Source organism: Oncorhynchus nerka, linkage group LG4 (genome assembly GCF_034236695.1).
Source record: "Oncorhynchus nerka isolate Pitt River linkage group LG4, Oner_Uvic_2.0, whole genome shotgun sequence".
NCBI classification, from domain to species: Eukaryota; Metazoa; Chordata; class Actinopteri; order Salmoniformes; family Salmonidae; genus Oncorhynchus; species Oncorhynchus nerka.
The window spans coordinates 51,325,000-51,345,088 of record NC_088399.1 but is presented as its reverse complement, the minus strand read 5'-3'; the positions used below and the strand labels follow the sequence as shown (position 1 = coordinate 51,345,088).

At 44.8% G+C, this 20,089-nt stretch overlaps 1 protein-coding gene across 3 annotated transcripts in view; it reads left to right on the top strand.

The window, feature by feature from the left end:
- Positions 1-20,089, top strand: part of strbp (spermatid perinuclear RNA binding protein) — a 124,244-nt gene that overhangs the window by 31,315 nt on the left and 72,840 nt on the right. For all 3 annotated transcript variants that reach the window (XM_029657075.2, XM_029657083.2, XM_029657090.2), the window contains one exon: positions 65-136. The gene's annotated coding sequence lies outside the window, so the exon portion shown is untranslated. The remainder of the gene's footprint in view (positions 1-64; positions 137-20,089) is intronic.

Sequence of the window (20,089 nt, the reverse complement as noted above, 5' to 3'; positions counted from 1 at the left end):
AGTGTATGTAACACAGATGGAGGTGTCGATGCCTGATCTTTGACCTCTTTCTTCGTGCTGCCAGGTAGAGGTTCCGAACCCTTCCTGAGACCGCAACACCGGGCCGCAGAGGGACAAGAGGAAAGTACTGCGCAAGGTAAGGATCTCAGAATGGGTCACCATGCACCATGCTGCCCTGGCTAATGCATCTAGGCTAGTAGCACACTGCACTGGATAACCCCAAGGTAAGGATCTCAGAATGGGTCACCATGCTGCCCTGGCTAATGCATCTAGGCTAGTAGCACACTGCACTGGATAACCCCAAGGTAAGGATCTCAGAATGGGTCACCATGCACCATGCTGCCCTGTCTAATGCATCTAGGCTAGTAGCACACTGCACTGGATAACCCCATTGGGCAGCAGCACTTTGTCAGAAAGGACCCACTGTCCTTGGGACTTGAACCGGTTCTGTGTACAGGGTGACAGTATAGACGAGGAGTGAATGTCTTTGGGTTATTCCTAATGGGAATTGGCTTCTCGTAATGTTAATGTAATAATTGAATAAGCCAGTGAAACTTGAGCAAAAATGAAACCATTCCTCACAGGCTGTGTTGTAGCAAATAAAGTCAAGACAGTGATACAGGGAGGGAGACCGTCAGGGAGGGAGTCACCTCCGTGAGTTGGATAGTAGTGCTCGGGGGCTGGGAGGCCCGAGCACCGCGTTTCTCCGTGTGTACAGAGCTGCTCAGTCAACCGGAAAATGAGCAGCGCCCCCTGCTTCGGTGTGTCAGAGTGTGTGTGTGTGCGTGTGAGCTCTCATGTTCACCCTCTGACTCAGCAGCAAGGCCACTGGCCTCTCTAACCCCACCGGACCCTCTGCCTCAAGTCACACACACACACTGAGTGGATGAAACATGTGTGTGTGTGTTCCTTAATTTATCATATTAGGTTAGCTGGAATAAATGAGATTAGGCCTATAGCCTATTTGATTCAATTAGATGTCCACTTTAGCCATAACAGAAGACGAAGGTGAACGCTTTCATAACTAGTAAATACTCTGTTGTCCTAAAAACAACTGTCTGTGTTTCCCCAATGAGGATGCAGTCGCAATATTAAGTGACACGCCGGGTCGGTGACATGTCAGTGTTTGTCAGGGATTTGGTGTGTTCTCCGTCATTAGTGTTTACCGAGCGCAGTGTCCGTCAGTCAGAGAACCAGCCTTAGCGTGCTGCGAGTGTGTCTGCTGGATGTTTGTGGTGGTTGTACGGGAGCCAAATAAACGTTGGAAAACCTCTCGACAACATCCGGTGCGGTAAGAGTGTGTAACTAAGTGTTATGCTTGTAGACAGGGCGGGGGGATTTCTTTGGGATCTGTCTGCACGACCACTCGACGAACTCGATGTGTCAACCTGCGACCTGACTCCTGACTGACCCTGGGCATTGGCCCATCACCCTCTCAAAAGGCAGTGTCAGTGTTTCCCCTAGTGTTTTTGAGGAGGTTGCAGCTTGCAGTGCGGTTTTTGGGGAAATTATTGGGTAAGGGGATACCTAGTCCGTTAGAATTCATTCAACCGAAATGTGTCCGTTTCCGCTCATCAAATCTGACGATGCTAATATGCTAACTGACGATGCTAATATGCTAACTCCAGGCTAGAGCCATAAGTAAATCATGGATTACTGTGGATTATGTTGCGGGGCTTTAGACACAACTCAAGGTAAAGGTAATTTGACCCAAATATAGATTTTTGCATGTACTATCCCTTTAAGGCCTTCTTCCACCCGGAGGCGGAGCTGAAGCACAGAGAATAGTCCTGCTTTCATTCAAATACTTTGAGCGGTTGCTTGAGCCTACCTGGAGACCAAGTGCCAGCTGGGCAGGGCTTTGCGCTTTTGGGACTATTCCATTGTTTTCATTGTGCCAGACCCAAGCAAGCGCAATCGAGCACAGCCAGAGTATTTGAAAGGAAATAAATAGGGCCTACTGTTTGAACCCAGGTCTTCCACAGCCCGGACAGAGCCGACACAGAGAGACAATAGACCAGGCGTTTGTCTAGCTAACTGTCTTTGTCTCTCTATATGCCCTGATGTGTTGCAGATGTGGCAGCCAGGGTTCTCATCTCAACACTGTGTGTGATTTATAGCCCAGGACACAGAGCAATGCTTTATAAACCGGCAGGACAACGTCAACAACAGTGTGGTGTGTGTAGAGATGGGGCCATGGCAACTGCGGTGTGCTGGTCTGCTGGGTTGGTCGATCTGTGTCTTGACTGTCTGACCTGATGTTTGGCTACCTTGGTGTGCTCTGTGGCCCCGGATCGCTTTTATCTCGCTACTGTGTCAGCCACGGACTTAAGGCCAGATTCAATCCCGTCGTGTTTTGTCCACTATGCACATTTTGAAGGCAATGATCCCCATGGTCGCCGGAGACCACATTCACGGTAAACTCAGCAAATAGAAATGTCAATCGCGCGATACCTCAGATCTTCTGCAGGTTTGATAAATGTGGTCTTCTCTCTCCCAATCGCCATTAAAATCTGAGAAAGAGGATGGTTACACAATGGTCCAACGCTGGTTCGGTTTTGCTGGTGTGTGTGTGTGTGTGTGTGTGTGTGTGTGTGTGTGTGTGTGTGTGTGTGTGTGTATGTATGTATGTATGAGAGATGTGTCTGACTAATTGATTTCCCATGGTGTTTTGGGAATAGCTGAAAGTTTGCCCACCCTCGTTTACCACCACATCCTTCCCCAGTCTTTTCTCCCCCATTAGTTCTCTTGTCATGAAGTTTCTTTGCTGGCAGCTTGATGCTGTTTCAGGTTTCAACTCTGCTTTCATGTTTCCCTTCGCTTCCCTGAGCCGTTTGTCGGTCTGTCTGTCTGTTGTCTCTCTCTCTCTCTCTCTCTCTTTCTCTCACTGGCTCTCTCTCTCTCTCTCTCTTACTCTCTCTCGCTGTCTCTTTCTCTTCCTGTCTGTTGTCTCTCTCTCTCTCTCTTTCTCTCACTGTCTCTCTCTCTCTCTCTCTTACTCTCTCTTGCTGTCTCTTTCTCTTCCTGTCTGTTGTCTCTCTCTCTCTCTCTCTTTCTCTCACTGTCTCTCTCCATCTGTCGTCTCTCTCTCTCTCTTACTCTCTCTCGCTGTCTCTTTCTCTTCCTGTCTGTTGTCTCTCTCTCTCTCTCTCTTTCTCTCACTGTCACTCTCCATCTGTCGTCTCTCTCTCTCTCTTACTCTCTCTCTCGCTGTCTCTTTCTCTGCCTCTCTGTTGTCTCTCTCTCTCTCTCTCTCTTTCTCTCACTGTCTCTCTGTTGTCTCTCTCTCTCTCTCTTACTCTCTCTCGCTGTCTCTTTCTCTGCCTCTCTGTTGTCTCTCTCTCTTACTCTCTCTCGCTGTCTCTTTCTCTTCCTGTCTGTTGTCTCTCTCTCTCTTTCTCTCACTGTCTCTCTCCATCTGTCGTCTCTCTCTCTCTCTTACTCTCTCTCTCTGTCTCTTTCTCTTCCTGTCTGTTGTCTCTCTCTCTCTCTCTCTTTCTCTCTCTTTCTCTCACTGTCTCTCTCTCTCTCTCTCTCTTACTCTCTCTCGCTGTCTCTTTCTCTGCCTCTCTGTTGTCTCTCTCTCGCTGTCTCTCTCTCTCGCTCTCTCTCTCTCTCTCTCTCTCTCTGTCTATCGCCTCTCTCTTACTCTCTCTCTCGCTGTCTCTTTCTCTGCCTGTCTGTTGTCTCTCTCTCTCGCTCTCTCTCTCTCTCTCTCTGTCTATTGTCTCTCTCTTACTCTCTCTCTCGCTGTCTCTTTCTCTGCCTCTCTGTTGTCTCTCTCTCTCTCTGTCTGTCTGTCGTCTCTCTCTGTCTCTCTCTCCCTAGTTGGTCGTAGTTGTAGCGTCACAGTAGTGGGACTAGTATAACACTAGACTAGAGATCCACGTGAGTGTATTCCCACTCTACCGCATGTTTTTCTGCCAGCTGACACCCACACGCTCTCTCTGTCTCTCCCGCTCTCTCTCGCTCTCTTTCGCCGCAGTGTCCTTGAGAAAGCAATGACTTTTGCATCATGCAAAGCGTTAGGGCTGGGTTGTTTCCGTGTCTCGTCAGTCTGTCACTCTCCAGGTAGCAGCGACATGGCAGGTTGTTGGCAGGATGAAGGTGGGAGCCGAGCCACGGTCTCACCTCGCTTTACTCTCAGGAGAGGAGACAGAGAGAGGCCCTGCTGTTTGAGGCCCTGCTGTTTGAGGCTCTGCTGTTTGAGGCACTGCTGTTTGAGGCCCCGCTGTGCTGTTTGAGTTTGGCCGGATGATGTTCACGTTGATCGTTTTCAGATATTCAGGGTTTGAAACCAACAGCAGAGCGCAGCTCTCTCTTACATCTCCGTAATATCCCTATATGGCCTTTTGTTTGACTAGGCGAAGAGAAGCAGAAGGTGCTTGTTTGCAAAAGTTCACCAACACTCGGAAATAAATTCAAAATTGTCACTTTCACAGCCACAGTGCCAAATATCTAACATGTCCTGTGTGTGTGTGTGTGTGTGTGTGTGGATGGATGTTAATTTCTTTCATTTAAAGCACAATCACACCATCACAAGCCTTATCTCAGACCCGGATCGTCACACTTGCTTTGTCACAGTTTTCCACCCACTCAATCTAAAATATTCATAAGTGAGTTGAAGAATGAATCCTAGGCTTATTATCTACCTGTAAGACCGCACCCCTTCAGTTTCTGCCCCCCCCCGCTGGATCGGATGTCCCTGCGTACATTGGTTGGCTGCTTTTATTTTTTACAGCTCAGCCATATGTGTTCTGTACGTTGGTCCTTTGTGATCCTGCTGAACCTCTGATGTCACGTATGTCACCTCCCAGCTGGCCTATTGCAGTAGTACAGACTTACCCACAGCAGCTCTCTGGACCCAGCTCGTTAGCTGGATATAGACAATGTGCACGGTGTATGTCGGGTTTATTGAGCCAAACACAATTCCATGTTTTTCTGTAATATGGCTATATTTGACATGTTGACGTCGCTCTTCCTGCACTTGCCGTGCCTCTGTTTCCACCTGTAAGACCAGCCCAGCAGAGTGCATTATTTCATTTTCATTACAGCAGTATCTCTGCTTAATGCGTTGTTTTGTCGCCCAGTCAGTTTCCCATTCGCGAACCTCTCCGGTCCCCACGGATCGTTTGTCTAGTCAATACAGTTGCAGGCAGCAGGTAATTGGAAAGTCGCAGTGTTTGTAGAGGAGAGGACATGTCCTTATATGACAATAACACAAACACTTCGGTTTGCGCCTGGGAATGAAGAGGAAGGATATCTTCCTTATGGGAAGCAACATGTCCCCACACACACACACACACACACACACACACACACACACACACACACACACACACACACACACACACACACACACACTACACAAATGTTCTGGCTTGTGTCTTCCTCAGACAGTCTATGTGACTAGACCTGCCCTGTACTGAGAGGTCGGAGCGTATGGAATGCATCAGACCAGGCAGAACTAGGCGTTACACTGTCTCTCTGTGCGTGTGTGCGTTTTCGTGTGTGTGTGTGCGTGTGTGTACGTATCCGCCCTCACATTTATGTGTGTGTGTGTTGCTCAACCCCAGCGCTGTGTGATGTTGGTGCTTCCGTCAGTGGATGGTGGCGGTACAAATCAAATGTTATTGGTCCCGTGCACATATATATAGAACAGATGTTATTGGTCCCGTGCACATATATATAGAACAGATGTTATTGGTCCCGTGCACATATATATAGAACAGATGTTATTGGTCCCGTGCACATATATATAGAACAGATGTTATTGGTCCCGTGCACATATATATAGAACAGATGTTATTGGTCCCGTGCACATATATATAGAACAGATGTTATTGGTCCCGTGCACATATATATAGAACAGATGTTATTGGTCCCGTGCACATATATATAGAACAGATGTTATTGGTCCGTGCACATATATATAGAACAGATGTTATTGGTCCCGTGCACATATATATAGAACAGATGTTATCGGTCCCGTGCACATATATATAGAACAGATGTTATTGGTCCCGTGCACATATATATAGAACAGATGTTATTGGTCCCGTGCACATATATATAGAACAGATGTTATTGGTCCCGTGCACATATATATAGAACAGATGTTATTGGTCCCGTGCACATATATATAGAACAGATGTTATCGGTCCCGTACACATATATATAGAACAGATGTTATCGGTCCCGTGCACATATATATAGAACAGATGTTATCGGTCCGTGCACATATATATAGAACAGATGTTATCGGTCCCGTGCACATATATATAGAACAGATGTTATCGGTCCCGTGCACATATATATAGAACAGATGTTATCGGTCCCGTGCACATATATATAGAACAGATGTTATCGGTCCCGTGCACATATATATAGAACAGATGTTATCGGTCCCGTGCACATATATATAGAACAGATGTTATTGGTCCCGTGCACATATATATAGAACAGATGTTATCGGTCCCGTGCACATATATATAGAACAGATGTTATTGGTCCCGTGCACATATATATAGAACAGATGTTATTGGTCCCGTGCACATATATATAGAACAGATGTTATTGGTCCCGTGCACATATATATAGAACAGATGTTATTGGTCCCGTGCACATATATATAGAACAGATGTTATCGGTCCCGTGCACATATATATAGAACAGATGTTATTGGTCCCGTGCACATATATATAGAACAGATGTTATCGGTCCCGTGCACATATATATAGAACAGATGTTATCGGTCCCGTGCACATATATATAGAACAGATGTTATTGGTCCCGTGCACATATATATAGAACAGATGTTATTGGTCCGTGCACATATATATAGAACAGATGTTATTGGTCCCGTGCACATATATATAGAACAGATGTTATTGGTCCCGTGCACATATATATAGAACAGATGTTATTGGTCCCGTGCACATATATATAGAACATATGTTATTGGTCCCGTGCACATATATATAGAACAGATGTTATTGGTCCCGTGCACATATATATAGAACAGATGTTATTGGTCCCGTGCACATATATATAGAACAGATGTTATCGGTCCCGTGCACATATATATAGAACAGATGTTATCGGTCCCGTGCACATATATATAGAACAGATGTTATTGGTCCCGTGCACATATATATAGAACAGATGTTATTGGTCCCGTGCACATATATATAGAACAGATGTTATCGGTCCCGTGCACATATATATAGAACAGATGTTATTGGTCCCGTGCACATATATATAGAACAGATGTTATCGGTCCCGTGCACATATATATAGAACAGATGTTATCGCGGGTGTAGCGAAATGCTTCTGTTTCTAGCTCCAACGGTGCAGTAATACCTGACAATACAAAACAATACGCACAAAATCCCCCAAAATACAAATAACCAAATGAAGAAATATCAGAATGAGTCCCCCTCAGAAATATACAAATTATGAATAAATATACATGTAAAATATATATAAAATGGTGTGTAGAGACAGTACGGACAGTATATGAATAGAAAAGGTGTGTACAGCAGTAGTTATATAGGATGAGCCTTGAATAGAATACAGTATATACACATGAAGTGGGTAAGACAGTATGTAAACATTATTAAAGTGACCAGTGTTCAATGACTATGTACATAGGGCAGCAGTCCCTACGGTTCAGGGTAGGGTACTGGGCAGAGTGTGTTCGATGATTCAAGTGTTAAAAGGATGAGAGTTTGTTTCCCCAACAAAGGCAGTGTAGCATTCCTAGTAATTACCCCCCTGCAATCTATGAACACTGTCTGTAACACTTAGCTACTGCACTTAGCTTACAGTATACTTAGCATGGCTGCTGCCTACACACACACACACACACACACACACACACACACACACACACACACACACAACACACAAACACACACACACACACACACACACACACACACAACACACAAACACACACACACACACACACACACACACACACACCCCGAGCAACAGACCCCACACCTCTCTTTCACTTCCTCTTTTTCTCTTTTCTCACATCTATCTTTGTCTTCATCTCTTTCTCTCGCTATTTCTATCTCTGTCTCCTCGATCTCCATCTGTCTCTTTCTCTCTTCTCCTCTCACCCCCCTTGTTCTCTCTCTGTTCCTTCCTTCCTGCCCTGTGCTTTTTCTTCAACGTTCAACTGGGAACACTGGGTGCTGCTGGAAAGAGGTAGCCATGACAACGACCATTTTCAAGGAAAAAGTCGAGGCGGAGGCACACTTTCGCAATCTCTCTCGCTCTTTTGCTATCGGTCTCTATCTTTCTCTCCTGTCTCTGTCTCAACCCTGTTTTACTTTTCTTTCTCTTACTGTATCCCTCTACCTTGCACACTGATTGAGTTAAGTCCTATGGAGAGTGACATAGAGGTAGAGCTGGCCCCATGCAGTCGACTGGTCGATTGTTTTGTCGATAGGCTGTTGGTCGACCCAGATTTCTTTAATCGAGCAGTAGCTAAAAAAATCACAAAAATATATATATATCATAGTGTACAAGACATAAGTCTGATTCGTGCCTGTCTGAGTGGACCGATCCATTGTGGAGGCCGTGTGGATGGCACAGTCTATCAGTGCTATTGGAATTGTATATGGTTATAATACATACATCTCAAATACGCTTTCTCCCTCGTTGGATAGCGGTCCCTGTCCACGGTTCTGAAACACATCAGTGCGCTGTTGAATTGGCACCTTTTCCTAGACCATGTTGCTATGTGCATAATAGCAAAGTTAACCAGCATATTGGTGTTGAGAACAATGCGGCGGAGGCAACAGCAGAATTGAAGAGATGAGAAAACAGCCCTTGCCTTATTGTTTAAGATAAGTGAAGAGAGAGGAAACCCCAACGTAATTAGGTCTATAATCAATAGCCGAACTGTTAAATGTAACTGGCTTTTTAAATCATCCGTATATCAACAGAAATAAGACCGATCCTGCTTCTGTTGCTTGTTTGAGTGTTTGTTCAATAGCCTACTGATTCTGTGAGCACCAAGCCTCACGCAATGACATGTCAAGTAAACAATTTCCCAAATCCGGCTGTTTTTAATATTTACTATGTTGTAATAAAGGCTTGACACTTTTAGTTTTGTTTTGTTAGAACAGCCTCTCGGGTATTATTTTTCATTTATTCCGTGTTGTTTACACTGTTCCAAATTGTCGGGAAAATAATATTTATAATAATAATAACAACGCTCCTTCTAATTGTTATTATTACTATAACTATTAGGATCATATGTAATGTCATTATCATTAGTAGGCTTAGTATTTCAGCCCTGTTATAACCACCAGTAGGCCTAAGAGCGTGTCCTGTTTAGTCTTAATATCGTAACTTACTAAGGCCTATATTTCAATACATATATAGGCTACTGTATCAATCAATCATTCATTCGCTCATGTCATCACACAGCATACGAGTCATTCATGATTTGAGATGCATTCAAGCATTTTAGTTTTAAAATAGAACAAAAGCGAGCGTTGAATGATTATCTTACACAATAAGTAAACCGTTCCATTTCGGAAATTGCATTCGTAAACAAATTTAACTGCTTTCAGTCTTTGCTGTAATGAAGGCTTAACAATATATATATATTTTACAACAGACTCTCTGGTACTCTTATACTTTACTTAGTGTTGTTAACATTGTTCCAAACGGTCAGAAAAATGATATTATAATCTATCTATACAGCACCTCTTTGGTACACATAATATGCACGCAACTCTTGCTCTTTTCCTTATTTTTCTTGATCTCCAGTATTTTCCACAACTAGTCGCATTTTTGCACACATCTTTTGCGTGCATGTGTGCATTTTTGCTCACATTGCACACATCTGACTTACCCTTTACCTCCTGAGCAACCAGTAAACATTGCCCCCATTTCAAGTTTATTTGTAACGTCCTCTGCATCCATTTAGCTGTCACGTGTTACGGTGTTCAGAGTTTGTTAGAACCAATTTATTGATGTGATTATGATATGCTATAGGTCAGGCCCCATTGTGCTGGGGGAGGTTTGGTAATGAAATGATGTGCACGAGCACAACACACCACAGCTGTAACTTCTGTCCTGTCTGAACCTGCCGATGTCAGTCATTTTTTACATGGCAGGAGAGTAACACTTCCAGACAGAATAACCTACAGTTTTTTTGGCGAACTCCAAGGTCCTCTGATAATACTAGTCCCGTGTGATTCGACATCCCTGTGTTTGAAGGCCTGAGTTTGACAACGTGTTGCAGGTCGGTATGGGCAAGAAAACAATAACTGATTCGATAACTTGAGCCAAGTGCTGCGCATAGCTATATATGAATGGACTACATATAGCCTATCAACTTTCACAGTGAAAGATTTTGTTCATATGTTTTGTGCGTATGAATTGAATATTGCCAAAGGCAAAAAAAAAATATTGAGCCTATTTAATGCAACACTTGATAGTTAATAGGTGGCAAAGCAGCAGCATACAACTAACCTAAACGTTTGGAAATGATAAGTTCACTTTCGCATCCGTAGCCTTAAAATGCATCTCAAGTGCAATTGCACTGTTTAGCGAAATACTGGACGGGGGCATTTAGGACATGCTGCGGTATCGCTCAAACATCCTAATGATTATGATCACACTTCCTCGATTCAAATATAATGGCGAGTCAAGCTGGTTTTGTATGGTTTAGAAACTTGGGAACCAAGCTGGAGTTATCAGTGTGGCCACATCACCTGGACATGTTGAAATACTGTAACCATGCCTAGAATAAAAACTTCCAGGTTTCCATCATAACTGTGTGTGTGTGTGTGTGTGTGTGTCACGCTCCCCAAACGATAGCCTGGTAAAAAAAAAATCAGGACAATGCAGAGGCTGGCTGATTTGCCCTCTTTCTGCTAGAGCTCCCTCGTGGCCCTGCTCTTAGTCATTCAGATGAGATATACAGATTTTAATCAGACTGGAGGTGAACCAGAGTCCGTCTCTGTATGTGTGTGAAAGCAGCTCTGGGGGAGTAGAGGGAGAGGGCCACACGGTGTAGCCTGTTGTTCAATCAGTAGTGCTCTGCAGGACTTGCAACGCAAACAAACCTCACTATTTGGTGGCTGTGCGGTATTGGTTTGACTAAAATAAGCCTCTCCCCCCCTGTTTGATCTAAAAATAAAAGTGATTTTTTTTGCTCTCCTGGGAGTGAATAATAGTCAAAAGATGAGCTGCTGTCAGATGTGTTGCTGCAAGAAACTTTGTATCACCCCCCCTCGGGTCGACACGGAAAGGTTTAGGATGCTGTATATACATTCTTCACTTATGCGGGTGCCTGGTTGTGGTTCTGCGGCCTGTTTTAGACTGAATGAAATACTGAAACAGAGCTGTACATGGAGGAGATTGAGAGAGAGAGAGAGAGAGAGAGAGAGAGAGAGGATGGATGGAGAGAAGATGGATGGAGAGATAGAGAGGCCTGGCCTTGGACTGACTGGCTATGAAATATTAATGCTACCACTGTGTCATAGCAGTAGCCAGTCAGCCATTCAAACTCACCTGATACTCAAGTGCTTTAGCTACAGGGCTATGTACAATGTTTAAAACATAAAATTATGAGTGTATTTGGAATAAAGCAGATTTTCATTTAATAATCCATTGATTCACAATTATTTATTGGACTCACTAGTCAGTTTCGAGATGTGTTTCCCCCTGCCATAGCCATGTTTTCCCTGTTATTTCTGAGAGAGAGAGTGTGTTTCTCGGTGATTCTGGAGGTGTCTCCGACAGTGTCAGACCTCAGGATTTGGTTAATGAATTGCTGTTGTCGAGCAGAGTGCCCAAATTGACCTGGAATGAATGGATACACTGATCCGCTCCGACTTGGCACAGAGAGAAGGAGAAAGAGGGAGCGAGAGGGAGGTACTGCAGCAGCTGGCGTTGTGACACACACACACACACACACACACACACACACACACTTCCGCATCCATTCCCTGACTCTGAATTGCCCTTTTCTATCGCTTTTCCAAATGAATGAATTAATGGTGCGCAGGTCAGCAGTTTGTTCACCTTGAATTGCTAATAACCCATCCGCCACCGCCCGACTATATGTGATGAAGTGAACATCTGAGGCCCGCACCCAACCCTAACCTGCAAATATGGAAAATGCGCTGTAGGCTACAGTCAGAGACGGCGGAACGCTTTTTTTGAAAGGGGGTGCAGGATTCTTTTGGGCCTAATTTGGATATGTTTCTGCTTATGATTTTGGTAGACTATTTGTTAGTCAACTTTTTCAGGCCTTCCCTTCTCTCTCTCTTTTTTTTAACTCTCCATTTCGCAGCTTTTCTCCGTGGATCGGCGTGCACCTTTTTCTGCCCCTTCCCAAAAGCGTAGGCTATTTGGCGGACCTAAAGTCAAATAGCCCAAAAATAATAAAAGAAAAACATCCATTTAGACTATAGATATAAATTGCACAAGATTTCTTCACGTGTTGTTTTCTATTTAGTCAACCCGGCGGCCATCCACCCGCCCTTCGTCCATACCTCATTTCATGACCCTAAACCCGCCCGCCCAGCGGATATAACCGCGGCGGCTGCAGGTTGAGTCCTCTCATCCCTAGTCCAAATATACACTCCCACCTTATCGGTCACTATTTCACACAGACACTGTTTTGACTGGATTATGATCCTCCGCAGTCTAGGTGTAGTGGGTAGAGACCGCAGCTCTGGCATTAGATGGCATGTTGCCCCGATTCCAGCAGGAACAGATGGCACTGCAAGGTCCTGAGAAACTTCTGCTGAAAAACACAGCACAAGGTTGGCCTGCAGTGCCTGCACCAGGCTCTATTCTACAACAGGAGGAGCAGTCTATGCCAATCTGTCCATCCAGCCACTATAGTACCAGTATGAGGAGAGGCTGAGGAGGCCTGGCATGTATTCCAATCTCCCCTGTAACCCCCTATTAGGCCTTCCAATGCCAAGTGTGTCTAACCCCCCCGGTTACGCCAGGACCCCCCCCCCCACACTGATTTACCCACTGCCTGGATGCAAAACACAACTTGTGTCAGTCGACTGACTCTGAACTCTCTCACACACACACACACACTCCCTCCCTCTTACCCAGACAGACAGCCAGAGAGAGAGTCAGGACCCCCCCCCACACTGATTTACCCACTGCCTGGATGCAAAACACAACTTGTGTCAGTCGACTGACTCTGAACTCTCTCACACACACACACACACACTCCCTCCCTCTTACCCAGACAGACAGACAGACAGCCAGAGAGAGAATCTGGCATAGTATTGTCCTGACTTCTGCTAATACACTGCCTATGCCTCAGCCTCCCTCAGCCCTGCCTGGGCATTAGCCCACTTCTCTGCTCCATTAACACTTTATTAAACAGTCTAATCCAGGCTAAAAGGCTCTCCCTCTTTAAAGCTGATGTTTAGTTACACAGTCAGCTGTCTTGCTCAGGCTTCTCTCCTCAAGAGGTATGCTTAGATATGCAGACATTTTTACATTAAGCATAATGATTATGGCCCTAGATTGCAGGAATAAAAATGTTTTGGGTCTTTGAAAGATGCTAAATTCTCCAACTTCCCACCCCTCGGCCATTCGAAGGTGCTTTGTGCCCTCTCAGATTTTGCGGGTTGCATGACGCCCTAGTATACCGTACGGTAGCTGAGTCCAGGTTAGTTTGTTTGTTTGATATTGATGTGCTTGATATTGATGCACAGTGTAAACCTCCGGTCCTACCTCTCTCAGTGGCAAAAGGTACGGGACAGTGTGGGGTAAAAAGCCACCAGCTACCGGACCACTCTCTTTCCCCCCTTCCTGTCCTCGATGTGCAGATGTCGCCCAGTGAGACACTTCTAAAAGGGAAGCACTCTAGGAGATTATGCCGACTGACGATTTGTTGTTCTTTTTTTCCATTAGGGGGATAGTAAATAATTATATGCTTAAATATTATATAGCTAGGCTATAAGCGATATACTTTTGCCTTTTCGGGACTCGCGGTGAACATCCACCTAAAATGAGAGAAAAAACAAACAAAAAACAAAGCATCGGTAATAAAGCTCTCTGTCTGTTTTGTTTTGTTTTCCCAGAAGCCCTGTGGCTAATCTGGTTCGGTTGTTAAAAGCAATTTTCTGCCGCTGGCTTGATCTCGCCGGGATGGACCTGTGTCCATGTTGTGCGTGAGTTGTCCGTCTCTGTGCCCGTTGCGTGTGTGTTTCTCTCTTAGTGTGTGCTTCTCGCTGAGTGTGTGTGTTCGTGTGTGAGCCCTCCTGTCCTGTTTCCAGCTGTGACCTCATTCCCTAATAGGTATTTGGGTCTGTTACAGGACATGCCTCCCCAGCCCAACCCACCATCAAATTAATATGCAATTTTAAAAATGAATAACACTAGTCCTCTCGTCTGGTCTGCTCTGGATTATACGATAAAATAATGAGGAAGAGAGCGAGGGGGATGGGTAGGGGTGTTGTACCGTAGAGGAGCTCAGTACAGTAGTTGAAACGTCTGTGCAATTCCCTAGTAACGGCATGATTCTGAGACAAAAAACATTGACTGCAAAGTTAAACAAACCATACAGCTCTATGCACAAGGACAACTTTTAACAATTTACACGGAACATTTTTTACAAGAACACCATTTACTCGAAGAACAGTGCAGAAGATGCACATTTTGGTGACAGAATGACATTGCGACCACGTTTTCCCAAAAATATCGACTCCATAATTATGAATGTCAAATCAGATCAAATTGTATTTGTCACATGCGCAGAATAGAACAGGTGTATTCTCCTTGTCGTGAAATGCTTAACCAACAATGTAGTTCAAGAAATAGAGTTTAAAAAATATTTACTAAATAAACTAAAGTAAAAAGTGTAATAAAAATGAACACAATAAAATGATATAACAATAACAAGGATATATGCAGGGGTACCGGTACCGAGTCAATGTGTGGGGGTACAGGTTAGTTGAGGTAATTTGTACATGTAGGTAGGGGTAAAGGGACTATGCACATATAGTAGACAGCGAGTAGCAGCAGTGTAAATAATCAGGGTGGCCATTTGATTAATTGTTCAGCAGGCTTATGGTTTGGGGTAGAAGCTGTTAAGGAGCCTTTTGGACCTAGACTTGGCGCTCCGGTATGGCTTGCCGTGCGGTAGCAGAGAGAACAGTCTATGACTTGGGTGACTGGAGTCTTTGACAATATTTGTTGGGCCTTCCTCTGACATTGCCTAGTATATAGGTCATGGATGGCAGTAAGCTTGGCCCCAGTGATGTATTGGGCCATACGTACTACCCTCTGTAGCGCCTTACGGTCGGATGGCAAGCAGTTGCCATACCAGGTGGTGATCCAACCAGGTGGTGATCCAATGCTCTTGATGGTGCAGCTGTAGAACTTTGTGAGGATTTGGGGACCCATGCCAAATCTTTTCAGTCTCCTGAGGGGGAAAAGGTGTTGTCGTGCCCTCTTCACGACTCTTGGTGTGTTTGTTGATGATGTGGACAACAAGGAACTTGAAACTCTCGACCCACTCCACTACAGCCCCGTCGATGTTAATGGGAGCCTGTTCGGGCCTCCTTTTACTATAGTCCACGATCAGCTCCTTTGTCTTGCTCACATTGAGGGAGAGGTTGTTGTCCTGGCACCACACTGCCAGGTCTCTGACCTCCTCCCTATAGGCTGTCTCATCGTTGTCGGTGATCAGGCCTACCACTGTTGTGACGTCAGCAAACTTAAATGGTGTTGGAGTCGTTTACTTCAACATTATTGTGTAATATCTTTTTTTAAAGATGTTTTCTAAGACCCCTTTTCCACCTGTTTGACCATAAATCAAAGCTTTTAATTATTCCACATTTTTAGGATGGAAAATGGTTGAAAATGTGTACATGGCTTCATTTCTCAAGTATAGATTCTGAGCTTTCATCTGACACCAGATGTGATGTGCACCTATGAGCTTCACGTGTTAGTGTGCACGGGACCTTTTACATGGAAATGTCCATCCAGCTCAGAGATGTTATGTTCCTAATCATTTCACAGTATGGAAATGATTAGTGGTGTAGCAATGTAGTTACTGTACATATCGGGATTTCATTTTTGACGATATATTGTATGGTTTTGACATGAAAGATAAATCGTTTTCTGAGCTAGTTTGCTGAAACTGCACCAGAAACACCAGTATTTTTCCTTCATAGCTTGTTCTCCGTCGTGCTTTTAAATAGGGAGCCAATTAGTTTTCATCACTTTTATTTCCATGACTGATCAGAACTCCGTTTCTCATGACTTGTCCCTCTGCGGCAGGAAATATGGTGAACAATATCTTTGGAACATCGGATTGCAATAAAATCACATTATTGAATCTCAATACATATATCAAATCAAAACAAATGAGTCACATGTGTATTAGTCACAACAGGTGTAGTAGACCTTACAGTGAAATGCTTACTTACGAGCCCCCTAACCAACAATGCAGTAAAATAAATAAATACAGATAAGAATCAGAAATAAAAGTAACAAGTAATTAAAGAGTAGCAGTAAAATAACAATAATAACAATATAGAATCGCGGGAATCGTATTGGCACCTAAGTAGCGTGATAATATCGTATTATGAAGTCCCTGGCAATTCCCAGCCCTTTTGTGGACTCGTCAGACTAATCACATTCTTTCTGTGTTGTTGCTTCCTGTCTCTCTCTCGGCCTGTGTGTGGGAGCGCTTGTGTGTTTCCTGTCTGAAATGTCCTTGTGGAGCAAGAAGGCACAAATAACACTGCAGCCATTACTGTCAGCAGCCGTGTGTTTAATTAGGTTTGTGTTGGACCATCTTCTCTCTTCCTCTCCCTCGCTCTCCTTCATCTCTCTCTCCCTCCCTCACACTCTCTCTCCCTCTTCATCGCCCTCTCTCTCTCCCTCTTCATCTCCCTCCCTCTCTCTCCCTCGTCCTCTCTCTCCCTCCCTCACACTCTCTGTCCCTCTTCATCGCCCTCTCTCTCTCTCCCTCGTCCTCTCTCTCCCTCTTATTAAGCTCTTACAGGTCCTGAATGGAGTCTGGAGCACCGAGCCAACCACTGCCCTTTGTCTGGATCTGTTAATATTGTGTGTGTGTAGGTCACTCAGTGTTGTGAATTAGACACTTGGTCAAAATCTCACTCACTCAATCACTCAATCACACAGCTAAAGTGATACTGTTTCATTAGTGAGGCTCTGTCTGCTATATATATATATATATACACGCACGCACGCACGCACGCACGCACGCACGCACGCACGCACGCACGCACACACACACACACACACACACACACACACACACACACACACACACACACACACACACACACACACACACACACACATTCTTGTTATCCAGTGACCGCCACACTCGTCCTCCAGGACTTGACCTGCAGTCAACAGAAATGACCCTCCTCTCCTTCCACCTCCTCCTCCTTCTCTCCTTCATCTTGGTTATTGGCAATAGTGTTATGCTCTCATCGACGTTAGGCCTTTCCCTGGCCTCCAAAGGCAACATCAGCACTTTCTACACACTGCCAAATCGTTAATACTGTCTACCTGACCTGTGTGTGTATCATAAAATTGCTTTCTGGTTTTTGCTTTATCAAGAAGGGGGATGGGTGGTGGGAGCTATGTCAATGGATGCAACGTCAATGTCAGAAACTAAAGGGCAATTCCATGGCAACAGAAGTTGTGACTTTAAAATGTGTCAAGCAAAAAACAATGATTGCAAAGTGACACAAACCATACAGCTCAAATTATTGGTAATGCAGAGTGGTATAAAACAGAGGAGAGTAGGAGGCACAGAGAGGTCAGGCTGATTTCCATACAAACCCACTGTAGTGTATGGCGGCTCAGTGGGACTGGCTGGCTGATGGCTCTGTTCTACACAGCATCATGATCCTTTCCTACCTGGCGTCCTTCCTGTGTTCTATATAGGACCCACCACTCTTCATCGAGACCGCTACTGTACGGAATCTGTGCAACCGCATTTCTACCACTGCGTTCCGGTACCCACTTGGCTCCCAATGAGCGCATCGGAACATCAATGTTCAAAAAAACCTACAGGTCATGACTTTCAAAACTATTCGCTGGATTTCTGTTTGTTTTGTTTTGTCGTAGAGAAGGCATATTAGCCCGAGCTGTTCTGGGGCATAAGTGTTTTAGGGTCCCACTCTACTTCTTTCCTGCTGATGTAGGAAAAGGAAGAGGATGGAGAGTGCTCTTCCTGTTTCAACTGAAGTCAGCTTGGCCCTGAAGATGTGACAAAAAAAAGGCGGTACTCTGTCTGCCTCTGGTCTATAGAAAACTGTTGATGAGAGAAGATGTTTCAGCTGTGCTGTTTGTGGGTGCGTGTGTTGAAGAGAAAGAGAACTTGCTTTAGTTCCTCTTCCTCCAGTGATCAGAAGAGGTCTTGTCATCTCTCTGCACCTACACCAGCATGGTTCAGGAGACTGTTCATTACACACACATTTTCTCATATCCCTAGGCCTATAAAACCCTATATCGCTAAACATTGTCACATGCTAGGCCTATTTCCTTTTAAGTATTGTGAAAGGAACATTTTACAGTACATGATCGTATTATTTCTGCTATTCTCTTTCAGCTGAAAGGCCTAAAATGGGCTGCTGGTTTTTAACAATAAAGAAGCTTTTTTTAAATTATTATTATTATTATTTTTTACAAGCTTCCTTTTGTCTTCCAAGAAGAGGGGCTGGAAAGAATAGCTTGCATGTCTCTCTTTCTCTCTGTCCGTCATGGACGTCCTGGGTCCCTGCAGAGAGAGAAGCAGAAACACAGACGGGGCAGCAGTAGAATCAACTCGCAGATGTTTACATAGAGAATGCATCTCTTGGCTTCAAGAGCACAGCAGTATATGGAGAGAATTTAAACGGGGTTACACACACACACACACACACACACACACACACACACACACACACACACACACACACACACACACACACACACACACACACACACACACACACACACACACACACACACACACACACACACACACACACACACACACACAGGAAAATATTTGGGCAATTCTCAGATAGAAACTTATTTAGGAGGAAGAATGTTTGGAATTTTTTAAAACATTTGTACCACAAACCATTTTTTGGAAAATCATGATGAAAGTGCCCGATTTTGCCTCCCGGGTGGCGCAGTGGTTAAGGGCGCTGTACTGCAGCGCCAGCTGTGCCATCAGAGTCTCTGGGTTCGCGCCCAGGCTCTTTCGTAACCGGCCGCGACCGGGAGGTCCGTGGGGCGACGCACAATTGGCCTAGCGTCGCCCGGGTTAGGGAGGGCTTGGTCGGTAGGGGTGTCTTTGTCTCATCGCGCACCAGAGACTCCTGTGGCGGGCTGGGCGCCTTGCGCGCTAGCCAAAGTGGCCAGGTGCACGGTGTTTCCTCCGGCGCATTGGTGCGGCTGGCTTCCGGGTTTGATGCGCACTGTGTTAAGAAGCAGTGCGGCTTGGTTGAGTTGTGTATCGGAGGACGCATGACTTTCAACCTTCGTCTCTCCCGAGCCCGTACGGGAGTTGTAGCGATGAGACAAGATAGTAGCTACTACAACAATTGGATACCACGAAATTGGGGAGAAAAAGGGGTAAAATTCAAAAAAAAAAAAAAAAAAAAGTGCCCGATTTTAGGCCCTTTTTAGACCTATACATGCCTCCTGTAAGACTTAATGATCCGTGAACCGTACATGATACAGACAACACCTCGGTGTCATTGTCCTCCTGATAGTGTGTTTTAAAATATGGCGTATATCTTGATTCCATATGTCTTGTTAAACATCCTTCCTCCCAATGAAGTTCATATGTGAGAATTAGGGGTGTGAACATTTAAACGTTAAAAGTGGAAACGAAATTGGGATCCTTAACGTCAATGGCCTGTAGCGCCTACCAGAGGGTATGGGCAGAAGGAGGCAATTGGCTGGATGAGAGTGGTCGTTGATGATTTCTTCCCCAGTATGTTGAAGTACAGAGAGCTCTACAACACTATCTTTGCGAGGTGGTATTGAGGCACAGTGGTAGCATACGGTACAAGTATGTGCAATGCTTGACCAGCTG